The sequence below is a fragment of the Lissotriton vulgaris genome, chromosome 3_1 (genome assembly GCF_964263255.1).
Source record: "Lissotriton vulgaris chromosome 3_1, aLisVul1.2, whole genome shotgun sequence".
NCBI lineage: Eukaryota > Metazoa > Chordata > Amphibia > Caudata > Salamandridae > Lissotriton > Lissotriton vulgaris.
Window position 1 is genome coordinate 1,649,270,311 of NC_141689.1, and position 24,418 is coordinate 1,649,294,728.

A 24,418-nucleotide genomic window follows, 5' to 3' on the forward strand; every position below is an offset into this window, starting at 1 on the left:
AGAAGTCAGGATGTTTCTAGGCATGGTTGGTTATTGTCGACAGTGGATAGCCAACTTTTCACTGAAGGCAAAACCGTTACTACAACTGACGCACAAAGGAGTGAGTGATCCGGTACCATGGGACAAAGATTGTTTGATGGCATTTTTGCAGCTGAGGGAGGACTTGTGTCGTGCCCCGGCTTTGGGAATGCCTGACTATGAGAAACCATTCTTGCTTTACTGCTGCGAGAGAGAAGGTTGCGCGTTAGCAGTTTTGGCCCAGATACACGGCAATGCGCGTAGGCCAGTTGCTTACTTTTCGGCTACATTAGATCCAGTAGCCGCAGCGTTGCCCGGATGTCTCAAATCCGTTGCTGCAACGGGTGTCAGCATTGAAAGGTGTGAAAATGTGGTCATGGGACATCAGTTAGTGGTGTACGTACCGCATTCTGTGGAATTGTTAATGACCAGGAATAAAACTCAGCATCTGACGAATAGCAGGCTCACACGCTACGAGCAAGTCATATTGGCTGCTGAGAATGTGACCCTGAAGAGATGCTCTGTTTTGAATCCTGCTACTTTGATGCCACTTCCAAGTGAGATTGATGATGAAATTTGTACAGATCATGACTGCCTTGATGTGACTGAACTATGCACTAAACCGAGACCAGATATCGTAGATGAGCCATTGACTGACCCCGATGAAATTTTCTTTGTTGATGGTTCATGCGTAAGAGACGATATTGGTCAGCTGAGAGCAGCATATGCAGTTTGTACAATTACCGGAGTAGTGGAAGCCGCTTGCCTGGAAGGAGTACATTCCGCTCAGGTAGCTGAAATCATTGCTTTGACGCGTGCCTGTCTGGCAGGCAACAAAATTCGAGTCACCATATACACCGATAGCCAGTATGGTTTCGGGGTAGTTCACGACTATGGGCAGTTATGGTCTCAAAGAGGTTACATGACCTCCTCGGGTTCTCCTATTAGGAATGGAGAATTCGTGAGATTATTGTTAGAAGCATTAAAAGGACCGACAGCTATCGCGGTTGTCAAATGTGCCGCGCACACAAAGAATGTAGACTTTGTGTCGCAGGGCAACCGATACGCAGATGAAGTTGCACGTTATTGTGCAGAACAGGGATATTCTCACACCAATGTAAAAGTGGGGGGAATACAGGAAAGAACTGATTTGACTATGTTGTTAGACACTGTAGATACGTGGGATGAACTGAAATGTGTTCAGGAAAATGCACCAGATGATGAGAAAAAGGGCTGGGAAACAGCTGGGTGTACTAAAAGTGAAATGAATTTTTGGATTTCTGCAGATGGGAGAGCAGTTTTACCAAATGAGCTTGTTAGTCCAATGGCAAGGAAATTGCATGGATCAGCACACATAGGTAGAGATGCTATGGTGAGAGTATTCAGACAAACGTGGTTTAATCCGAAATTTAGAGTAGCGGCAGAAGCAGTATGTCAGCGTTGTGCGATCTGTCAGCAACTAAACGTAGGAAAAAGAACACCAGTCACGTTGAGTCACATAGGGAGGTCTGGGGGGCCTTTCAATAGAATGCAGCTGGATTTCATTGAAATGCCCAAGTGCAATCGACTCAGATACGTTTTAGTGATTGTCTGTATATTTTCCAGATGGGTTGAAGCTTATCCTACACGTAGGTGCGATACACTCACAGTAGCAAAATTGTTGCTTAGAGAGTTGATACCGAGGTTTGGGGTGCCATCCTCTTTGGAATCGGACAGAGGAACTCATTTCAACAGCGAAATAGTGAAGATGCTATGTTCAGCTTTGAGTATCGATCAGAAGCTCCATTGCAGTTATCGACCAGAAGCTTCAGGGATTGTAGAACAAATCAACAGTACAATCAAATCCAGACTTGCCAAAGTTTGTTCATCGACATCCCTGAGTTGGCCAGATGCACTTCCATTGGTTCTTATGAGCGTACGTAGCACACCAGATAGAAGGACAGGTCTCTCTCGACACGAGGTGCTAATGGGGAGAGCTATGAGACTGCCATCGGTTCCGACTGCAGCGTTGTTGAACATTACAGACGATTTGATCTTGGACTACTGCAAGGGACTATCTGATGCCATTCATTCTGTGTCCCTCCAGGTCCAGGCTGCAGAGGTTCCGTCAGCTCAAGACCTGTGCCATGATCTGTGTCCAGGGGATCGGGTCCTTGTAAAGAAGCACGTCAGGAAGAACTGTCTAGACGTGCGCTGGCGAGGCCCATTTCAAGTCATACTAGTTACGAATACTGCAGTAAAGTGTGGAGGCTTGCCCAACTGGATACACGCCTCACACACCCGAAGAGTGCCAACACCTCTAGAAGAAACAGCTCCTCTCTCGGATGAAAATCTAGTAGAAAGCGGAGAAGCCACAGAGGGGGAAAGTCAAGCTGTAGAGGTGATTGAAGAGGCTGAGCCTGTGTCGGAACAGGCTGATGATGGTCAAGACACCAGTGAGACCGAAGCTGTCTCAGAAGAAGAAAGTAGCTGGGAGTTCGAGTCAGACATCGAACAAGCTGTAAGTGATCAAGAGACAAGTCCAAGAACAAGGAGCAGGAGGACAAGGAATGGAGAAGCTAGTTGGCCAGAAAGAAGGAGAGGGTCAACCTTGAGAGCAAATCCAGAGAGCACCCTTGTCCCGATCGCTGAAGATTCAGATCAAGAAGAAGAAACTACGGATTCAGGCTCTGAGAGTCCGAGAAGATCAAGAAGGGTACGTGTGCCCTGCAGAAGGTACGCCACCCCAGAGTGGACTTATCTAGCAGATGTCTTGGGGACAGAGATCTGGGAGAGTGAGAGACGTGAAGGTGATCAATCTCGATCCATTTGTGGCAGTGGAGATATGGATGTTGACGCCTGGAATCGAGACTGAGGGGTTACTGACTTTCACACTTCCCATTCCCCTTTACCTAAGTCGGATCAAAGATCTAGTGCTAAATCGATTAGAGTTTCCGACCTTTGGACATCAAATACCAGCACAAGAAGAAAAAGTTATTCGTTTGGAACTATTGGAACATGTTATTAAAGCTGCAGGTACGAGAATTATTATAGATGCATAAAGACTTTTGTGTTTAAGCTATAAAGAAGAAGATAACCTAGCGCCGAGTGGAAAGAAGAATAAAATTAGGGATTACATTTAGAGGACGGAGAAGGGTTAGGGTTGTCTGTTGCTAAAGATAAAGAGACATTGTTGTGAAAAGAGACTTTTGTTGATTAAAAGAGCTTCACAGACTGAGAAAGCAAACAAAGAAAATAAAGACTTGCAAAGAAAACTTTTCTTCGAAAAAGAAAGAGTTACATTGTTTGATAACATGGAGAACGGCAACCCAAACCGAAAATCCAAATGCATAATAGGTACACTAATAGCAGTAGTAATTTTTCTTATTATTACAGTAGTGACCATATCATACATAGTAGGACATGCAAGTGAAAGGGAGATGACAGATGTAAGGCCTGTAACGACTTTGAAACCTGCTCTTGTTGGGAAGAAGGAGGAGAGCAATGTTATTCGTGAAAAGGCGTTATTGGCAGATGAAGCTCGTAGGTTACATGTAGACGAGTCACAGGGAAATTTTAGGTCAAACGCATATGCCAAACTATTGTACGAGTATATCGATGCCATGGAGGCCAAAGATTGCTATGTATGTATGCAATTGCCGGCTTCTGTAGATGAAGGTATCAGATATCATCATCTCCCACTGACATATGGGATAACATGTAGTTTACTGCTCAGTATATTTTATGGTAGAGAAGGGTTTGAGTACTACTTTTCAAATTATGATTTGGTACTGCCTGAAGTCCCGAATTATAAACAAATGAATAAGTGGGACTATTATAAAAAGGAGGATAGAATAGCCAAGTTCTTTCTTCCTTGGGATACGCTAGATACTTCATATGCACGCAGAAATAATCTGACTTGCAAGGTGTCAGAGATAGAGAAGAAATTCATAGGACAAGTAGATGACAGATACAGGAGGCAGAAGATTCTAAAAATGTCAGGACAGTGGAAAAGTGATTGGACCGAAGAAGAAAAAGCACACAAAAAGAAAGGGAGCAATGGTCCAATAGCTTTGGATAGAACGCAGAAAGGAAAGTTATGTTTAACTCGAAGCAAGACATATTATGAGAGTGTATTTGTAGGTGAAGTAAATTGCGAACATGCTTTTAGGTTAGAGTACTATACGAAAGATTTTATGAAAGAGATGCAAGCTATTCCGAATGTATATTTTGTATGTGGAAGAAATGCCTATGTAAAACTGCCTGACAATTGGTATGGTTCGTGTTACTTGGCAATTGTCTTCCCCAAAATATATCATGCGAAGGATTTAGCGATTATAGAAGGAAAGGCTTCGATAAGAACGAAAAGAGAAGTAAGAGATGCAGAAGTAGTTGGAGACATATTTGGAGCAATGTTTCCTATGTTAGGTTTAATACTTAACGATGTTAAGATCAGGAGACTAGCTACAGTTGTAGATAGATTATCTGCAAGTACTGCAAGGTCTTTGATGCTAGTAGAAGGAGAGATGCAGTCGATTAGAGCAATGGTTCTTCAGAACCGTCTTGCTTTAGATGTTCTGCTAGCAAAAGAGGGCGGAGTCTGCAAGGCTCTGAAGGTACAGGAATGTTGTACTTATATTCCTGATAATTCAAAACCACTTGAGAAAGTTATACATAACATTACAGAGATACATCAAGAAATGGAAGATTTAACAAAAGTAAATGTTTGGGAAAAAGTAGGTCATGGAGTGGGAAAGGTTGGAAGTTGGTTTGCCAACCTTGGTAAAAGCATTGTGTGGTATATATTAAAACCTGTATTAATAGTATTAATTTGTATAATTACATTGTTAGGGTTAGTGAAATTGTATAAATGGTATAGGACGAACCGGTTACAAAGATCCATGAGAGAGCAAGAAAGGAGATTAGCTGCTTTACAAGACCAACAGTATAAAAGTTTAAGAGCTCTCGAAATGATAAAAAGAGGGAATCTTGTAACTAGTTCTGTGTAAAGGTGTTATTCAAATTGCATTTTTAGTGATGACCACTAGAGGTCATCAAAGGGGGGAACTGAGAGAGCGCAATTTGAATAAAAAGTATATCTGTACCATATTCATAAGCATATCGCATAAACGTATAAGTTGTAACATGAGTTAGCACTTGTAGAGTAAATTTAGCCGATGTAACCAATGTAATAAGAAATGTATTTGTATTCACTTTAGAAAATGCTTTAAATTAGAAGGCCCGTATACGTAGTGGGCTAATATAGAAATGTGTAGAAACGCTTACGAACAGCAGAACGTGCTAAACAGAATTCATGTACGTGTATAATTCTAAATGGAGAAAGCGGCGAGAATGTAAAACGAAGAAATGTGCAGAGCATATATAAAGATGTAACGAAGGAGAATATAAAGTTATATTCTATGTAAGATGCATTCGCTTATAATCAAGGGATTTGCTAAATTCGATTATATATAAATGTGTGTTAAAGGTTATACTGTGTAGAAGAGTTTGTAGGAATGTTAGAAGAGTTTGGTCATGTGTGATTCTAACCTGACTGACCAAGGGTTCGCAGGAGTGTAGTCCGCTGTATGTAATTTAGTGGGCTCACAGGAATCGTGGATAGCTTTGATCTGTACGTGCGAGCCAAGAGTCAAAGGTCTTGTTAAATTTAAGGTGACAATGCTAGACGAAGTTTATGGCCTAAGTGAGATAAGAGACGTTTGGAATTTGGGTCTTGTTTAGAAATGACCATTCACAGGACCAAATGAGGTTAAGAACATAGTCGTAAAGAATGAAGTTCTGATGAGGTGATAGACTTTGCTCTGAAAGTGTCAACTGGAATGTCAATGAAGTCACCAGCAAGAAGACGAAGATGGCGTCTAAGAAGAAAGGTCAACTTAACGGACGACGCGAAGAAACGAAGCTATGGAAAGACCTAGAGAATGACATCATATGTATGTGTATGCGGTGGGCGTCAAGGGCCGTTCCATCCATACAGTGATTGTGTATTTAGGGACAGCACCCAGGGGAGAAGAGCAGCACAAGAACTTGAGGAGTCATAGAGAAAGAACAGAGCGCAAGAGAGCAGTAGGCCGAGGACCCTTAGAGAGCGGATGGGTAGGCAGAAAGGGTACTGCTTCTCGACATAAGTTACCATTAGAGGCTAAGAGAGTTTGAGCTTCTTTGGAAGTCAAACTGCTGACACCTTTTTTTAGGGTAATAGGAACTTGTTAGTAGGGATGTCACCTAGCATAGAGTAGGGACAGATTTAACTTGTATTCTTTTCTTTTGTAGATGACGCAACGGAACCACTTTGTGTCTATGCTTTTCAATCTGCTGATTCTTGAATTGACTTTGATCGTTTTCTTTTGTAGACTTAGGTTCTTTAGGGAATTTATGTTCCTTTTAGTTCCTGTGTATTTGTTGAATCTTATCCTGAGAGGATTGTATATGCACTTAATTCTGATTTTATATTAAACTTTTTAAACTTTATCGTAAGTGGTTCTTCAGAGTTGCGTCAGTCTATGGGGTTGATTTAACCTATGTGGGGTTTGCCTTTTACTCAATGACAGAAAATAATCGATCCAAATAGATGAATGAGATAGGTATCTAAGTAATCAGAAAAGATATTAAAATCTCATTCCCCGCACACCCACACACAGAATGATTGTCAAGTAAATGATGAAGAACAGAGGAAAATGTCTGGCTTCATGGGCCCGGGATGCTGGAGCCACCTTGCCCCTTGCTGACAACATGGACTCAAATGTCACAAGTTAGGGGATGTGAGGCTAAGCAATCTAAATACGTCATACATATGAGCTGTAGCCATGGGCTGCAAAAGCTATTTTGGAAGTTGTGCAGCACACCTTTCACCCACAGCCTCTCAAAAGAGCTAGCTACTGCTGGTGCTTTGAGCTGCACACCTCTATTGTGGTAATGAGCTGTTGAGTGGCAGATTTTCTACATTTTGGTGCAATTCAGCACTGCAACCAATGCTGTTGCACTGCGTTGCATCAACAATTTATCCTAGTGGCCATTATGTCGGTAAGCCTTTTGGCATTCTGCACAGATATAGGTTGATACATTTTGTTTTGTGCCGTGAGGATGGAGGCAATTAGTATGTTGACTGTCCTTAAGAACCTTTAGAAAATAATGGGCGATGAAATAGCTCATATTTTTTAGATTTCTATTGGAATATAATCAGTTCAAGAAGCTTTGTCAGATGGTTTAATTGGTATGATTTCTTCTGTAGACCCTTCCATCATCAGTATCAAATTTCCCTCTCTTCTATTTTTGAGAATCAATTTCTTTAAGATATCCATGGATATTGGAGACATTGTTCCTGTGGTCACCATGGTATAACTTGAAATAGTATTGTTCAAAGACAGTTTCACTATCTTTAGAAGTTGTAGCTAGGACCAAGCCATTTCGTTTTTGAGTTATGTGTTCCCTGAGGATGAGTTTTGTGTCCTGCGTTTATCCAATTACCTGCCATTCAGGGAAAGTTAGGATTCTAAGTTGTCAGGGTTCATGCCATCGATCCAAGTTTGTACTGTTTCTTGGTTTCTGTTCTTGACAAATAACAGGAATTATGTCTTGGTTGGTTTGAGTTCCAGGTAGGCGCTGGATATACAGGTCTGAATGATGTGCAGACAGTGTTTGAAGCGTTCTAAGACTGAAACAGATTTTTATAAAGCTGATATTTTCGCAATCATTGAATAGTGAATAAAAATATAAATGACAGAATATGTATAATATTGCAGAACATCTGATCTCACAAAATGCCTAATGTGAAGTTAAGAATATGTGTATAATTCAAATATTGCTTTTAAATTAAATGTTTGTGATTTTGCTGCATTGGGCCATGAGGAGTATAAGTATGTGTATCTCATGCAGCATGTTTCCTTCAAGAAGTTATTCATTTCACTTCAGCTTTCACTTCTACTGGCAACTGGCCTACAGAGAACATTGCAAATAGATGACTTTTCCGAGCAGGAGAATTATTCCACTAATATGCCGTAGCATTTTTAGCATGCTACTGGGCTAAGATTATTGAATTAATTTCTAGTTGACCTGAACTAATTATTATGATGGAAACTCTCCAAACCCTCAATCTGTTTTGGCTTCCTCTTTACAACTCCATTAAAAGAAACAAAAGCTAAACATCTCTTGATAATTTATTTGAGTGGTGCTACCTTATCCTCACTTGGAATTAAGAATTAAGAACATACAGCTGCACAAGCCCGAACAGTTTACAATGGGTTATGTTGAAAACTATTATTTATAGGGGCATATTTATCAATGTGTTGCATCACCCTTGCGCCATACAAGGGAAGCACAAGGGCTATGCAATACTAAATTAAAATGTATCAAGTTACACAAGGCTACCTTGCATGGCCCTGCATGGCTTGATAAATCTGGAGTGACCAAGCAGCGCAAATTGCTGCGTTGTATTACTTTGCCGAGCGAGGCATTCCGTGCGTGGAGCGTGGGTGTTCCCATGCATCCACCCAGGATTTTTGGAGCATTGTCAGATTTACCAACACTGGTAAACATGGGAATGCATGAAAATGCTATGCCTCCTCAAGGGAGGCTAAGCGATGGAAAATATCTTTATTTCTCTTTGTTGTTTCCTCTTTCTAATGTGTGCTGAATTTTGCAGCACATTTAGGAAGGGGACAATGCCTCTGAGGATTGCTTTTGTGCAGGATGTTGCCCCTTCCTGCACAAGAACAATACTGCTTACATTGCAGATACACTTGCACCACCGTGCAAGGTTGCCTGCTTTGGCGCTAGGCAGGAATGCACAGCATAATGTTAAATACGGTGCATTTCTGCCCTTTACTTCTTATGCAGCAAAGCGCAGTGCAGCACAGCAAGGTGGCTTGAGGCGCTGCATGAAAGTTTAGTAAATATGCCCCATGTATGACTTTAATATGCTCAAGTGAATGTATGTATACACACATACACACACACACACATTAAATGTATGCACATTTCACTGTTTGAGATAAAGTAAGCTTCATGAAGGATTTCCCAGGACTGTCTGGAGTACACCTCAGTGCACAGCATTGATGCACATTTGGCTTGATGAAGTGTATAGCAATCATATAAATGTACTTAATAAAATCTATTCATCAGTATTTATAGCATTTATATGATACTTAACATTGGTAAGTAACATATCCATTAATCAGTTTGTTGGACAGTATCTATTCACTTAGAATTGCAAGTTTGAAGAATGGCCACCATACCTTTCAGCACTTTTTTGTTCCTTCATTAGAGGGCTATGTGAAAAAAGCAGTTTCATCCAGCATAATGAAAAGTTGCAGAACACATCTCCTCAGGTACCTATGAATTCTGGGGAATTCTGTGTGAGCATTACATTGAAACAAAGTCTGGTAATCTATCTCAGTAGGACATCTCAAGCAACATTTTTTGATAAAGTATACACTTTAGACATGTTGTATAACCCTCCTTTACTGTGTGTGCTATAAAGAACCCATTAAAATGTGTAATTATGTATGAAATATTTGTGCAGCACATATCTGCCCAAACGGCAGTGGAGTGATGTACAGGGTCAAAGGCAAAGATAAGGAAAGTCTTTGATTGGTGCATAAAATGGGTTCTGAGAAAGGAGGTGAACTGCTTGTTTCTCTGATGCAGTGCTCTTTAAAGAGCTGAAGACAGATTTATAGTCAAACAGATGATTGATTGCATTGTGATGATGTTTGACCTGTCAACAGAGATTTTGAGATTATGTCTTGATGAGGGAGGCATTGATCATGGTACTTAGGGGTAAGGGAATTTTTCCTGAGAGGACTTTGATGAAATATAAGAGTAAGACATTATCTTCAAAGAAGGTGGCACAAAGCTAACCATCCTAAAATATTCAGATCAAAGCTGGAATTAAAACTTCTCCCACTTATTCCTCAATGAGACACCATACTTTGATTCCTCTACCTAATAACTATGCTTTTATTGCTGCTTGTTACACCAGCAATGATTTTGGTTCCAGAAATGTGATGAATGCCTTACCAGAAATGGTGCAACAACAGCATTCTATGCCAGGCAGATCATCAGTTATATGTAGTGGTGATCCAAATAGAAGCTCCAAAAGTCACATATTTGTAACTCAGGAGGAACCCTTTTCATCTTTGCAATAGCGTAATCTTCCTCATATTAAGACTCTTCTTAGGTAGTGCATGGAAAAGACACCCATTAGGAAGAATTCCCTCTTTGGAAGTTAATTGCAAATACATATCAGCTGCTTGATTACTATAAAGCAATGTCACCCAAAATGTGGGTTAGGGCCGACATTATTGCTTGTGTGTTATACGGTTCTATCAGTAAAATTGTATGTTTGTGCACATTTAATAGCAATTTCAGCGGAAAATCGAGACATGTGCTCTCTATAAATGACAATGCGCTACCACACAATGCTTTAGTTACATTAAAAAATCATCCTGTCTCATGTCTATTAGAGGTAGCTGGGTCACAAAAGTTTGATGTTCTAAAAAGTGGGTTTTGGTTCCCAAAAATGTGCGAAGCACTGCTATAGAGTCATCCAGAATCTACCTTTTTTCGGATATATGTTGATACCACGCATACTTTTAGCACGCATACCATTACCACGCATTTTTTACAACGCAGGACCCATTACCACTGATACCTTTACAACGCATTACACTACAACGCAGGTACTATTACAACGCATACCATTACAACGTAAGTATAGGTAAGTATAAAATATTTTAAAACAATGTAAATAATAATAATTTAAATATTTTAATTAATTAATAATTATTTAAATTATTAAATATTTTAGTTAATAATCTTATTTATTATTTTTTAAATAAATTTATAAAAAATACCCCTGTACCCCAAAACCCAAACCCAGCCCTGAAACCTAAAAATACCCCTGTACCCCAAAACCCAAACCCAACCCTGAAACCTAAAAATACCCCTGTACCCCAAAACCCAAACCCAACCCTAAAACCTAAAAATATCCCTGTACCCCAAAACCCAAACCCAATACCCCTAATAAATGTTATTTAAAAAAGATAAACTTACCTATAAACTTACCTAAACTTACGTTGTAATGGTATGCGTTGTAATAGTACCTGCGTTGTAGAGTAATGCGTTGTAAAGGTATCCGTGGTAATGGGTCCTGCGTGGTAATGGATCCGTGGTAACGGTACTTCGTGCTAAAAGTTGTGTGCTAACAGTAACATACCCTTTTTTTCAGATAGTGTTAGCATGGCTTACAACACTTGAGTACTTGCTTTCAAAGTAGACCCATATTGGGCTGCCAAAAGGGAATTAGATTTATCAATTCAACACCTTTTGGTCATCAAGAGCCTCTTTACAGCATGGCAGGTAGCCCACCATCTCTCTGGGTGGTGGACATGATTACCTCCAACACCCTGGCTGGACTATAGACCACCATATTATGAGATCTATGCTCACCCTGATGAGATTTCTGTGCCTTCGGAAGAATCACTGCCATGGCAGCTCCTCTCAAGGCACTGAAAGTTTGCAGAGCAGCCACCATATTTCAGCCACTCACAAACCTTCTTGTTTTTTAAAGCAGTAGTTTGTTTTTGAAAAACAAATAAGCTAATAATCGTGACACCCTGTGAGTTATTTTCCCCCCACTGGTTCTGGACCACAAGTGTTTCTCTGGACATCCTAATTTGAAAGAAACAGTACATCATACAGTCCTCTCTAAGTAAGATGAATAATCTGATGCATCTACATCAACAGCCGCAACTCCATTGGGCAGCTGTTGTAAGGTTTCCATCAACAGAGTCAGCGGGGCACTGTTATCAGCAACATGATAGTGCACCCATCTCTAAATTTAATTGACAGATTCAACATTTGCTGGGGAGTACTCTGTCTGTCAAACTGTAATTCAGACCCCATTTCTCTAAGGTCATTTGTTTGTGAAAGCCATCCATGGTGATAAAATCCAATGTATCAGCACATAAAAGCCCCCCATTGAGAACTGAAGAACAGACAACTGACACCCATTTCCATTGTGAATGAAAAAGGGGCACTGCCAGTGGGAAGATTGATCAGGGTCTAAAATGAATCATTTCAGTTATATGATTAGAAATAGAATCACCATGCAATCCTATATTTAGGCTCTACATGATACCAAAGTGCCAATATTTGCACAATTGTCTTCTATCAAAAGTACAAATGATAGGCTGCCATAATTACAGGTGAATTAACCTAAGGCTATTGGGGGTTGGTTCTTGAGTTTTTCCAGAGCACTCCTTGAATGAGAAATTTAGCCCATATACTGAAAGCAGGATACTCTCTTCAACCATTTCACCACGTAAGGAAAACAATCAACAAGATTATTTGTGTAGCTGGTCGTTACCTGCCAGTTATCTTTTTTTCTAGAGGTTCCCATTACTTTATCCTCTTTGAGCTCAGTTTGGGGTATTCCTGATCTCAAGGAACCTCCTCAAAGTGTAGATTTAGTGCTCCTCAGTAGCACCATTGGCTCCTTTAAGATTGGGAGGTCATAAATTGGTATGTCTACAGTGTAGTTTTAATGGAGTAACAGTCTCAGCCCCTTTGCCTTTAGGTACTAAATGCTGTCCCCTTTGATTTCTACTCTCCCAGCGCACAGCTCCATAGCTCACCCAAGCATTGCCTCTGCATAGAGCTTAGGGGTAAAAATTACTATTCCCACTCCAGTGAGTGCAACAGTAGGGAAAGCGTTGGATAGCGAGGGGTAAACATTACTATTCTCACTCCCCAGAGTGCAACAGTCGGGAAAGCATTGGATAGAGGGAGGGTAAAAATTACTATTCTCACTCCAGAGAGTGCAACAGTAGGAAAAGCGTTGGATAGCGTAGGGGTAAAAAATACTAATCCCACTCCAGATAGTGCCACAGTAGGGAAAGCGTTTGATAGCGGGAGAGTAAAAATACTATTCCTACTCCAGAGAGTGCAACAGTAGGGAAAGCGTTGGATAGCGTAGGGGTAAAAATTACTATTCCCACTCCAGTGAGTGCAACAGTAGAGAAAGCTTTAAGATAGCGGGGGGGGGGGGTAAAAATGACTATTCCCACTCCAGTGAGTGCCACATGAGGGAAAGCGTTGGACAGCGTAGGGGTAAAAATTACTATTCCCACTCCAGAGAATGCAACATTAGGGAAAGCGTTGTATAGCGTAGGGGTAAAAATTACTATTCCCACTCCAGAGAGTGCAACAGTAGGGAAAGCGTTGGATTGCGTAGGGGTAAAAATTACTGTGTTCCCACTCCAGTGAGTGCAACAGTAGGGAAAGCGTTGGATAGCGGAGGGGTAAAAATTACTATTCCCACTTTAGAGAGGGCAACAGTAGGGAAAGTAAAGATTAAATATATTAATAAAAATTAATTAAATATCAATATCAAGAAAATATTAATTAAAATAAATTACCAATATGATAGAATATAATAATTAATCAATTAAAAATACAAATTAATATTTATAATGGAAATTAATTGCCTATTAATAGAAATGAATTACCAATTTATTAATACATAAAAAATAAATACCAAATAATAAATAAAAATGATTTACTTAATTACAATTACATTACTTCCCCCCTATTCCCCTAAAAACCCACAACCCACTAAAGGAAATGATTTAATAAAATTAACTTAACTATCAAATAATCTATTAATAAACTTAAATTACCCATTAAAAATTAATTAATTGATAATTAATTAACAATTCAAAATGAATACCAATAAATAAATTAACATATTTAATTAATTACAATTAAATTGCTTCCCACCCTATTCCTCTATAAACCCACAACCCGCTACAGAAAATAAATTAATTAAATTAACATAATTATCAATAATTCATTAATAAAAATACATTACCAATTAAAAATAATTACCAAATTAATACAATTAACATAATTATCAATTAATCAATTAATAAAATGTAATTACCAATTAAAAACGAATAAATGAACAATTCATAAATAATTAACAATTAAATCAAAATAAATACTATTTAAAAAATTAACATACTTAATTAATTACAATTAAATTACTTCTCACCCTATTCCCCTATAAACCCACAACCCGCTACGGAAAATAAATTAATTACATTAACATAATTATCAATTAATTCATTAATACAAATACATTACCAATTAAAAATAATTACCAATTAAAAATTAATTAACAATTCATTCAAAATAAATACCAATAAATAAATTAAAATTTTTAATTAATTACCATAAAATTACTTCCCACCCTATTCCCCTATGTACCCATAACCCGCTACAGAATTAGATTACGTTAAAATTAACTAACATAAAAAACACTTAAAAAAATTAGATATTATTAAAGATTCAATATATTTTAATACCTATATTATATACTTCGATATTTTGACTTTCTACATTTTAAAAATCGATATTACTTACTTCGATATTTTGACTTTCTATATTTTAAAAATCGATATTACTTACCTTCTATTCGATATTTTTAACCACTATATTCTGTCTATTCGATATTATGTCCATTCTATATTTTTTGCTTGATATTATGTCCATTCTATATCTTTCATTCGATATTATGTCTGTTTACCATTGCAATCTGATTTGGGATGCAGATAACACCACAGTTGTCTATGGTCTAACAGTCTTGCGAGCAACAAAACAGATTATAGTTCTGACACCTCACCTTCAGGGCGGTGTCTACGAAGCAACCGTAACTTTGACACAACTTAGAAAGCATTTCACACTGGTGGCTTGCCTGAGTGCTGTAGATGTGATTGCTATGAGTGCACACTTACTTGGCTACTAGAAAACTTATACAGTAAAAGTGATTTTCATGGTGGAGGACATATATGGTCTTGTTCTTTACATGTCCCTCTGTTGTAAAGTACTTTCAAGAACCTTTGTGATAAAGAACTTTCACTGTAATGGCAAAATAGTTCTCAAAAAGACATATGTCCCCAATGCGCGACCAAGTGGTCTGGAGGTATTTGAAACACAACATGGACTTCAGCCACTCTAGACATGATGACGGCACCGGAGGTGCTGTGATCCAACAGTAACTCCACGATGAGGTCCGCCAGACAGGTGCTGGACGCTACGCTGTTAAAGTTGAGCAACCAATGTTGCTTCTTTCCAATGCTTTTACTGTACAGTACAATCTTTAAAGACCCGGTAACACCCCCTCATGACAATCAGGGACATAACTCTGAAGGATGACTAGTTCCTTACTCTGTAAAGGCCAGAGAGTTTTTCTAGAAATTCCACAGTGTCAAAAAGCATCAGAGAGTCGCCGTTGGGTGAACAAGGGGCTGTCAAGGTCCTGCACCCTGGAAGCATAGTTGGAAGAAATCATTAGGGCCCCCTTCATTTAACAATCTTTATATAAGCATTTGCAAAGCCTGATGTACGGCTAAAACCCCATGATCAAAGGACCTTATATGGTATAGGTTAACTAACCTACATTTCTCATAATGTTCTGTAGTCTTAAATCTCTCTATGGTATGGCTGTGACTTGTAACGCTCTCTAACAACACTGGCTCTGATTCCTCAGCTTGAGGAGTCGTGCTTGCTGGGAGGCACCTGGATGAATCATTTTGCTGGCACAGGCTTAGCATGGGCTCTGGTGTGCTTTTAAACCAACATGTAGCGCATTTTCTGGCTTTCTTTAGTTTACTTATTAAAAGTCTGCGTTGCTTAGCGCTGTGATCCCACTTTTGCTATTTACTGAATCATCCATTTTTAGGTAACCTCCCACAGCCTATTTGAACAGTTTGGTTGGTGTTTGTGAGAGCTGTACTCGCATAGGCCTCTACTACAAGTCCTGCATATGGCCCTTCTTTGTGTTCCAGGAGTTGGAGAATCACAGCTTTACCCCTGCAATGCTTCACACTGTCTACCCTCTGGATGTTCTCTTCTGAACTTGTGGATTGGCATCTATTAGGTATTGAATTATATGTTTCTTTTGTGGGACTTGGTACTTTAAGACTTTGTTTCAGGGGCTCTATGTACTTTTTGCTCTTGAGACAGCTTAAGAATCGCAGGGTTTTAGTCAGTATAGTGTAGACCTTATTGTTATATTTTGAATTAGGTGTAGCTTTATTATTAACTGTCGACTAGGGGTTCTTTAGGGGGTGTTGTGTGTCTAGTCATGCGTGTATAACACCTATGTCTGTCGCTGCTGCTTGACAAGCTTTTAGGACAATGTTTTGCCACATTTCAACCCTTTGAAGTACCTTCCGCTGTGCGTCCATCATGACCATGTCCCTGCTTTCTGCCTTCCCCAGTTTGATATGAGCCCCTAGAACAGCTTTTGGATCTAGAGAATCATATTGGGGTCATTAGGAATTAATACATATGACGTATATTACCCTGAAGCATCCTAGGATCCGCACTCAGGCTACGTCATCAACCCCATTCTGCACTGCAGGACAGGGTGGGATCAAAGAAAGAGGGTCCCAATCATGTTGGGGTGTCCCCCAGTGATGACAACCTGCTCCACACCAGGCCAGCATGCCCGAAGACATACAGCTGCTATCATAATCCCACGAGGGGCACAGCCAGGCCGCGCTCTACAGACCGAGATCTCTGAAATGCTAAGATGACCTCTGGGTCAGCCTCAACCAGCCATGGACATCTGTCCTCACCTATGAGGACCAATCAGCCCCAGCGGCCAGCCAGTGTCGACAAGCCTGCACACAGCCCCAAGCACACCCAGAGCATCGTCCACAGGAGACGGCATCTGGAATAAAAAATGCCTGCTTTGGGATGTGGGCTCACTCTGCCCTTACAGAAAATGATGCCTAATCCAGTGCACTATAAGGGCTACACTTATTCTAGGCAGGTATAGACCTGCTGAGGACATGTGCCGCCAGAGGACCATACAGCTCTCATCCCAAGAGCCACACACTGACCACAGTGGACTCTGGGGCCCTTTATTTTTAATTCAAGGGGCCTTGTGCCCCACACTGGACCCTGGCCTTACCAACCACCAGAGCAATGCACAGCCCACAGTGTGCTCTGGGACATTATTTTAAAATCACAGAGACATTGATCCCCACTACCCTGACACAGTCTCAACATAGTAATAAGGCCCCCAGTGCACGCTGCGGTCTGGGCAGTGCTCTGGGGGAATTATTTTAAAATTCAAGGGTCCTTAAGCCGCACAGGGACCCTGGCCTCACCAACCCCCAGTGCAACGCCAGACTCACAGCGTGCTCTGGGGGCATTATTTCAAAATCATAGGAACATTATTGTTGAACCCTGACACGGGCTCAACATTATTTTTAAATTCAAGGGACCTCGGGCTCCACAACGGACCCAGCCTCCCCAGCCCCCAGCACCCCACAAGGACCTCAGAGGGCTGTGGGACTACCCCAGAGACATAGGGCCTTGGGTCCCCCGTGATACTAATTCACCACTTGGACTCCATCCCCAGAGCCCCACACCTTGGAAGGGAGCTCTGGGTGTCGAAAATACCTGCTTTGGGCCGCGGGCCCCATCGCCGCCATCATGCCAAGCGTAACAGGTCCCATCATGGCAACATTTGGTTCAGGTGCTCAAACATAAGGTCCTGGACAACGTCCACTGAGACACAACCTGCTTCAGAGTCAGTTCAATACACCTCATAGGCAGGCCATGGCCCCCGGAAAACCAGGGTATTCTGCAACAACAGGGCCTTATCTGTGTGACACCCTGCAATGGATGCCTTTGGGTGAGTACTTAAGTCCTGTTTGTATTTGTAATTTGTTTAGCATGTTTGCATGCTCTGGGGCCCGTAAAGCCACAGAGCTTACTGTAAAAATGTTTCTAGGCACTTGTTGAACTTGGACCTTTTTGTAGAGTTATCCCCAAACTTTTTGCTTCTTCCTCCTATTTTTTCCTGACCTGTTTTTTTTTGGCTTTAGGTCTCTAGGCACTTTACCACTGTTAATAGGTGCTTAAGGGCATCTGCTCTCTGGTTAAATTGTGTTTATGCTTTGGAATATTTTATTTACTGGTCCCTAGTACAGTGCACTTTGTTTGCCCAGTGCCTGTAAATCAAATTCTGCTAGTGGGCCTGCAGACCTGATTGTGCCACCCACATAAGCAGCCTGTAAATATAACTGAGACCTGCCACTGCAGTGTCTGTGCACAGTTTGGAACTGCCATGTCGATCTGGCAAGTACACCCACTTGTCAAGCCCTAACCTTCCCTTTTCTTACATGTAAGAGCCCCCTAATGTAGGCCCAAGAAACCCCTGTGGACAGGGTTCAGTGAATGTGAAAGGTAGGACTTTCTCTCAAGTGTGTGGCATGTCTTGAGAGTGAAACACTGTCAATTTAGTTGTTCACTATTGAAAGGCTAGTTGTCCCATAGGATAGATTGGGAAGTTTTTTAAAAATGGCATACATGTCTCATATGGATCAAATTGCCTCGGGGGAAAGTGTTCAAATGAGTCCAGTGTCTTGTGTAGACAGCAGGGGGGGTGCACGAGACTGCGGGATAACATCAATGGCCTGGGTGCACGGCGATCTAGACCATCCAGTGTCTTGGGGGTACGAGTAGGCGGGTGCGCTGTACTGCGTGACAATCATCAGAAGCCTAAGTATATTGCGAAAGTGTCCATCCAGGATCTAGACCCTGGTTTCCGTCTCGATTTCTGTCCGCATCTGGAAATCAAGACAGAAACCAGTGTCTTTCGTCCACCGCTACACGGACTTCAGTACGGCGCACTCGCCCTCTCGCTCCCTCCTAGATCTTCCTGCTTTTACTAAACACCCTACAAATAGAGTTTAGTATGCCTGAACTCAGAATATAAAAATGCATATTTTAGTAACCATGATTTTTATATTGTTTATTTGAAAATACCACTTTTAGAAAGTGGGTATTTTCTTGCTTAGCCATTCTGTGTGCCTCTGTTGGTTTGTGTATTGACTGTCTGGGGAGCTTCATTCTCTCAGACAGCCACGGGGGTTGATATGTGTCCTTGCCTTTCCTGAATAAGTCAGGGCTGGGCTGAATAGACCTGGACTGCATTCAGAGTAGGGGGAGGAGTTCTAACTTGAGCCTGAATAGGCCTGGTCTGCATTTAAAGTGGTGTGAGGATATTTCCCTTGCACCTAAATAGGCCCTATCTGCCTTACACAATGCTGTCTCCACCTCCTGCCAGGCAGCTGCACCAGAGAGGACAGAACTGGTTTTGGCTGAGCAAAGAGCTCTCTGCCCCCGAGAACAATGGAGTTTGTACTATATAAAAAGTAGGGCCCAGATCCCTAAACTTTAGATTGCTGCTGAACTAAGAAACCTGCAAGGAAGAAGAACCAGGAACGGAGAACTGCCCCAATGCTGTGTGCTGTTGTGGTTGGCCTGCAGTGGGTATTATTTTATTTGATATATTTTAACAGCTTATAAAGTGCAATGGTTACTCCATTAAGGAGTGTCCCTGCGCTAAATTCCAATCATGGCGGAAACACATACTTATAAAAGAGGATACAGAGGAAACTAAGAGAAAAGTTTTTTCCTAGAAATCCAAGTTTTAAGCTGTTTTCTGAAGATATGTTCTGAGGTCTCCAGTCTTAGATGCAGAGGTAAAGAATTCCACTGCTTGTCTGCCAGGTATCTACATGAGATACCCTGAAGTTTTTTTTGCTGAATTTTGGAATGCAGACCAAACCAGTTCCGGCTGATCTCAAACAGCATGTAGTATGGTAAAAGTGTAGCATAGGGTGTAGATATTTCAGGTCTTTGCCCTGCAGTATTCTATATACAGGGCACAAGGCTTTAAATGAGATCCTCTCTTCCAAGGGGAGCAAGTGGAGAGTCTTCAGGGCATAACCAGTTGGTGAAAATCTTGGGCTATATGTAATAGCACCCAAGCTACTGCTATTTGCACCCCCTGGAACTTATAAATGCTCTTCATTGGTGCCCCCAGATATAGAACGTTACAATAGTCCAATCTGGAAGTCACCAGAGCCTGAAACACTGTCTTTTGGCAGCATCCTGAATAAGCCTGAGAATTTATTTCAGCATTTTTAGAATCCCATAGCAGGTACCTGTGAGGGTGGAGATCTGATCAGAGAAAGAAAGTGTGGAGTCAAACCAGACTCCAAGGTTTTTCACTGTATGGCTCATGAGAGTTGGAGACCTTAGCATGCTCGACCACCAACTCGATGACTAAATCGAAGGTTGTTTTCCTACCACTAGGCTATCTGTTTTATTGGCATTAAGCCTGAGACAGCTGTCTTTCATCCAATTTGCCATTTCCTCCAGGCAGAGCTTGAAATCCTCTGCCGCCTTGCCGTTGTGGTGGGCCAGGGTGAGAATCAGCTGTGTATTATCTGCATATGATACTGTCCACACCCCATATTTGTTCAACATGTCTGCCAGTGGTTGCATATACATGTTGAAAAGGGTCAGGCTCAATGCTGAGCCCTGCGGAACACCCTGTTTCAGGTGTGAAATAGGCGAGACATAGTAGCGCCCAGTGGTGGGAGTGCTGCCGGGCGCTGACGTGGGGTGGGGAGTAGTAAACTGCGGAATAGGGCCACACAGAGGTAAGTACACATACAAATAAAACGAATTTCGTTGTGCTTTTGCTTGCTACATCTCTAACTTCTTAATTTTTAGTTATATTTTTTGATCCTGGTCATATGCTGCATAACACCCCCCCCCCCCCCCTCCCCCTTGGGTGTGCTGTACACATTTATCTGCCCGTTACACAAGTTTCCCTCAATACTTCTATGAGTGCCTTTTTTCTTTTTTTTAACCAATATTTGCCCAGCCTTTTGGGGTAGGGAGCCACGAGGCTGAGGGCTGTGGAGCTGGGCGGTCTGCTTATTCTCAACTTCTCTTTCTGAGGCACCCATCTGTCCCAACTCTGCAGATCCGTTTTTGAACCTGGCCAGGCATGCCCTCTTAGGCTCAGACACTTTTGCGCACACCTAGCTAGGGCCATAATTGTACACAACCCTAAACACATGGCGCTAGGAACCAAACACAGACCACAAAATGTGTGCACATTCTGTCAAAGCACATGTGACCCACCCCACACAGTTCCAGGGATGGCTCTCAAACACCCATCTTCGTCATTACTATGTCATTTCTTGGGGGCGTGTACCTGTCACTTTTAAATGATGAGCAAAAGTATCTCTTTACACTACTTAGCTTTAGTTTACATTCCCTAATTAATATCTTGCTTAAAAACAACAAACTTAAAAAAAAATGACAAATTCCTCCCTATCTTCATTTTGTCTTGTGAGTGCAAACCATTAGCTTTGCACAGTAGCGCACGTAAATATTAATTTCATGCTAAACAAATGGCTAGAGTTTCAGAGCTCACTTCCAATCAAAGGAGATAAACATGTTTGTTTAATTTCACAGCGAGAAATTTAAAGAAGTTGGCCCTGGAGCGCTGTAACATTTTGACAATAAAAGGTGTCACATCCAGTCAGTATTCAGAGGAAAGGCATGCTTTATGCATGACTTTCAAGAAAACATCCACTTGCTTGGTGGGAGGCATTTCTTGGAAATGGAACAGCAGGGATAAGAATGTTGGAGGGAGAATTAACCTCTTATGGCAGATATTTCAAAATGCAAATTCTCTATAACTAAGGATCATTTAGATAGAAGTGATAATGTACTACATAAACAAAAATAGTATTCGTATACGTTATCACATAAGTACTTACAAGGAGATGAGATTTTTCGATCGCAGTCATTGAAGTGTAACTAAGAAATGTGCAAATCAATATTTGTGCTAAGTTTGTTAGGGTGACCTAATAATGAACATCAAAAAACTTGAGCTGTCCACAAATACATAAGACGTTCTCAAATTTTGCTTTAAAGGATAGGTAAGAATGACCTAGGAGCTTACCAATATAAAAAGCAGCGACAACGAGAAGCTAAGTCTAATTAAAGCAACTTTTACACACAATATCATATTTGTTTACCAAGAGCCAGATGCACAAAGCATTCTTGCAGTCAGAAATTACCTGATTTGCAGACTCTGGCCTTTTCCGACTGCAAAAATGCCTTTTCAAATGTACAAAAGCACAAACAGACATTCTGTAACAAATAGGGAATCTGAATGGTTAGTTCTAGTGTTTTGCTTCCTAAATGCTAAACCACCAACTGAAAGTTGTTAGTACCCATTTGTGTAAATGCCCACATTTATTACGGCTTTTTGTTGCATTGCGTTGCCCTGCCTTGCACAAGGTGACGGAAGGCAATGCAAGGGCTTATTTGAGATTTTGAAAAACCACGGAAGGCCTGACTTGAGTAGTCTTCCATAGATTTGCAAGCCAATGTAATACAATGCAACAGCTTGCCCTTCGTCTCATTACATGTCTTAGTGGTAGCCATTCTATGGGTGGTGCATGAATGATTCCGTGCATCCCTCCATGGATTCATTGCAGCTCCTGTTTTTACAAAGGTTTATAAAGCAGAAATGGTATGCCTACTATAGAGAGGCATAACGAAGCAAATATGTTTAGTTCTCCTTGTTACTTGTCCTATCGATGTGTGATGATTTATGCATCAAACTAAGAACGAGGAAAATGTCTCCTTGGGTTGTTTTGTGGAGGAAGGAATCCATTCCTGCACAAGAACAATCCCACCTATAACACAGGCACTATTGCAGCATGGCGCAAGGGTGCCTCCATTGGCACTAGGCAGAAACAAGGGCACCAGTGCTGGGAGAGAGCTGAAGAGTGCCATATCATTGTTAATATGGTGCTTTACAGTTATCTCCCATTTTTTTTCAAATAATTTTTATTGGATTTCTCAAGAAAAAAAAACAGGAACAGAAATTAAAATAAAAAAGATCACAAATTGGCATGAGTTGAAGTACAACTACGAATGTGATTACAAATGATAATAACAATTATAATAGAAAAAATTTCAAAAGAAGAAGGAATTACAAATAGGTTACAAGTGGCAGTTGGAATTGCGGTTAGGTTACAGTCTCAGACGGTCTTCGTTTTCGACATTTTTATGAAGACTGACCATAAGGTCGCATAGTAGACATATAATTCCAGACTTAAATATCGTTGACAAGTATATAATGTTAGAACATCCAGTACAGTATTATAGTAATCATAGTCACATACCCTATGTTCAGTCTTAATGTCAGTCTAGAGAGTCGAAAGAGTCTAAACAACAGTTAACCCTCACATACCCCCTACATCATATCCGTTGGTATAACAATAAAGACATAATGAGGATAGCATGAAGTTTGTCCGATGTGTTACAATCCCTAGGTGGAGGAACAGGTGAGAGAGTTCACGTTTGTGAGAGAGACCCATAGGGAGAATGTCCTATTTCAAGTGATTGTGAATTGGTAGTCATCAAGAGGTTCAATACAATGTATGTTTTAGTCTCAGGTGGAGTCATTTGGTTCAGGGAGGATCATATTTGAAGGAAAAGGCATTAAGGGATTTCCATAGCTTCCTATGTGAAGGACGCCAGGGTGAAGAGTGTAGAGAGATATTATTTGCCCCTCTGAGAAAGGACAACCATTCTTGCTATTTTCTGAAAGAGAATTCCTTGGAGTTCTTTGAGTTATGAGTACTATTTTGCAGGCAAGTGTAAGCATTAGGACCAAAATATAGCGGTCATTCTCAGTCAACAACTTTGTGTCTAGAAATCCCAGAAGGATATAGGAGAATTCCCTGGGGGATTGATATTGAATGTTTTATGTATACACTTGTATATTTTAACCTCTTAAGTGCTGCGTCGGGGCGTTGGCCGACGGCAGCACTACCTCCCCAGTGCTGCGCACGACCATTGGACGTCCCTTCAGCACTAGTTCCAATGGACAGCGCAGCACTGGGGAGGGATGTTTTCGCGCATCTAAGGTGCTAACCTAGTATGTTTGCAAGATGGGGCAATGGAAGAGCATGTGGGCTAAATCACCGACATGTGCTTTGCAGTTCCAGCATGTTGGACTTTGACTAAGGTTAAGCTTAAAGATCCTTTCAGGAGTCCATGAGTTTCGTTTGGCATAGTAGGGGGGAGATTTTCTTGGAGAAGGGAAGTTTATGTAACTTATGCCAGTCAAAGGGAATATTTCTAGTGTTAGATTCAGGTTCTCATTTTACCTCATTATGTAAATGTGATTTACGTGGTTTTGGGGTCAGTAGTTTTGAGATTTTAGACACAGTGTGTCCTGCTTTTAATAGTTGGGATACCATTGAAAGGATCAACGGGCTGGTGGTTAGTATTTAGTGAGATGTGCCTTTAGTTTCAGGAATTTATAAAAATCTAAGGGTTCCAGGCCATGCCATGAGGGTAGTTCAGAAAGGGGAGAAGGGAGTTTCCCATTATAGAGGTTATGATTAGGTTTATGCCATTATTTGTCCAAGTTACCAGAATAACATTTCCCTGTCTACCACTAAGTAAGGGTTGTGCCATAGGGAGCTAAGTT